The sequence below is a fragment of the Lactuca virosa genome, chromosome 6 (assembly GCF_052849685.1).
Source record: "Lactuca virosa cultivar CGN04683 chromosome 6, Lactuca_virosa_CGN04683_v6, whole genome shotgun sequence".
Lineage (NCBI taxonomy): Eukaryota > Viridiplantae > Streptophyta > Magnoliopsida > Asterales > Asteraceae > Lactuca > Lactuca virosa.
This window is the reverse complement of record NC_136431.1, coordinates 153,703,787-153,706,623: the sequence shown is the minus strand read 5'-3', so window position 1 is coordinate 153,706,623 and position 2,837 is coordinate 153,703,787. Positions and strand designations below refer to the sequence as shown.

Here is a 2,837-nt window from a genome sequence, read left to right as displayed (position 1 = left end):
ACGTCGCCGATGCCGGGGTCAATTTTATCATTGATTTAATTAAATTAGATATATGTGAAACGGTAGGACCAAACGTTTTTGCATTGGGTTTAGTTTCTCTTCAATCCTAAATATGGGCTTGGGGTATTTGGGATTTTCTTATTTAAAATAAATTATGTTTTTTTTTATAAAAGTATTTATCAAATTATGCGGTATTAAATGGGAGTTTTAAAAAGTTAAAAAGTTATATATATATATATATATATATATATATATATATATATATATATATATATATATATATATATATATTGGGTTTAAACCCATGGAAACTACGTTTGAAAAATAAAATTACTATTCATAATTCGAAATCGAAACGACTAACAAATTAAACCTTATTTATTCAATGAGGCGATGAATTCTCCATTTAATTCAGCGGGTCTAAAAAATCATTTTGTCTCTTCCTATAAAACAATCAATCAAACCACATTTCCATCCTCTTGTTGTTGAACATGAGATGCCTCAAAAACCTGCATAAATGAATTAAAAGTGCAACATAATTGGATTAGTTTAAAATTTGATAATTGAAGGTTAAGTTGGAACATATTGCGATTACTTTAAAATTTTATAACCTAAGGTTAAAAACTGTAACATGCCGAAATCCAAATGTTGATATGCTTTTTACAAGAATCAGAACTTGATCCGGATAAAATGAAAGCTTCCTACTTATTTTTTGGTTAAAAATACAATTCATAACGAACCAATGAAAGTAGGATGCTAAACATATACCACCCGTGTAATACGATGACAACAAAAATAAAGTCATTAATCGTATATTTGCAATCACTTTTGTGTATAAAACATTAGATTATATAGCATCTTACTTTGAGTTATATTTCTTGATTAAAAATTATTAAGGAGTAACATTAATGGATGAAATCTAGCAGCAAAGTGCCCGGAGGTAATTACTTATTCATTGAAAATAAACACATAAATGAAAAAAAGAAAGAAAGAATCGATTTTGATTAGTATTAGTGGCTATTGCTGGATTCAAGTTTTCTTGACAAACCGTTTTAAGCTGAACTTTTGAAAAATAATATATTGCATATTTATATTTAAATATATGGAATGATGCTTATCATGTTAGAAAAGTATCCTTAGTTAGTTGTTCATGTTACAAGGATAGAAGCAACAAAAGCCGAGTGTAATATATCTTCAAGATACTTATCATGTTAGGGATATGACAAAAGCGGGAAAATACCATTTCTTTTTACTTGCTTTTCTTCTCATTTATACTTTTGACATTTACTTTGAGGTTCTTAAGCTATTGAGTCCATATCAACGGCTTATGTTTTTTTTACCTTTTAACTGAATACATGTTAATGTATGGAACACATATCATAGTTGTGTTCAGAAAAAACACAAACTCAACATTAAGGTAGCCATGAATAAACAAATTAAACACATTGAAAACCATATCATTTTAAAACAAAGAATGGTGCAAAATTTTGATAAAAGGAAGAAGAAGAAGTAACAAAATTCATATAAAAATGCAAAGCAGTAGGTTAGAGGGATATAAAAGACGAACCTGTGAACAGATCCCGAAGACAAACTCATGAAGTATGGGTGTGCATTTTCGTTTCTGTAGTAGAGCGACAGTTATATGGCGGTGGTTGACAAAGTGAACATAATTTTAGGAAAATATAGAAAATATGGGTATAATTTAAGCAAGGAAAGCAACAGAAGAAAAAAAATGACTTCTAAAGTAAGCAAACTAACATCTTGGTATAGGTGCTTTTATGCTTAAATAGCAACTTTGTCCATGGAGATCTATAGCTACATACTCCTGAGTAGGAGTTACTTGACCTATGTAATCAACTTACAAATTTAATAAAGTAGAATATCAAAAAGCCATAAGAGTGATCTGACTATATCGGGCAGTACTACAAAGTTTAATGAACTTTCAGAAAACAAAAATATATTCATTATATATCTTTAACGTTTTAACAACCAAACACACCAAATACCTAAAACATAATTTAATTTATCTTTTTATACAATTAAAAAGTAACCAAAATTAAGTGTCAACCAATCCAAAAGTAAATAAGGGTTACAATGTTACATACCATTACCCCACTATGAAAAACACGGCAAAAAATCTTTGAGTTGAGGTTGAATAGAGGAACCATCTGATTAATTTTTGATTTGTTATAAAGAAACCAATTAAAAAAAATCATAACAATTTACAATCAAGAAATTGGAACATTCATATTAAGATAAAACTCCAACAAATAGAGACCTGGAAGTTTCAAGCCAAGAATAAAAAATCTTTTGAGTAAATTACTAAAATCGTCTCAGTGGTTTGGTCAAAATTACGTGTTTGGTCCCTAACATTTTTTTTTCACTCGGACCGTCGCTGAACTATGATATTTTAGCATTTTTCGTCCCTAAAAGATATAAAGACTTTATTGCCATTGAATATCTTTTTTCTGATTTATTTATTTATTTATGTAATAGATTAATTATTAAATTAAATAAATGAGGCCCACCCTCAGACCTAACACTACTATATCTCATCCCCACGCGTTTTCCTTCCTTTGTCTTCTCATATACACGATCAGCATCTAACCGTCTGTATCTTTGACCAAGGTGTCCTTCCTTATTTTTAGATTAGGTCACCTCTTCTAAAGCTTTTGACATAACGACCTCCACTGGTTTCATGGCCACCACCAAGGCCGCACCTGACTCCTCCACCACCACCACCACGTGCCCCACCATTCTCTCTCTCTCTCCCTTTCCTGCATATCTCTCGTATCTACGCCGGAAACCTCTGTTTCCTCTGCCGGGAACCACTGGAA

The 2,837-nt window shown here is 30.7% G+C and overlaps 1 long non-coding RNA gene across 1 annotated transcript; it reads right to left on the bottom strand.

Annotated features, from left to right (window-relative positions):
• Positions 1–360: 360 nt before the first annotated feature.
• Positions 361–1,726, bottom strand: LOC145119573 (uncharacterized). The gene is made up of 2 exons (XR_013713896.1): positions 1,568–1,726; positions 361–509 (listed from the first exon to the last, which is right to left on the bottom strand). It is a non-coding gene; the product is annotated as an uncharacterized LOC145119573 (long non-coding RNA).
• Between the last annotated feature and the right edge of the window lie 1,111 nt (positions 1,727–2,837).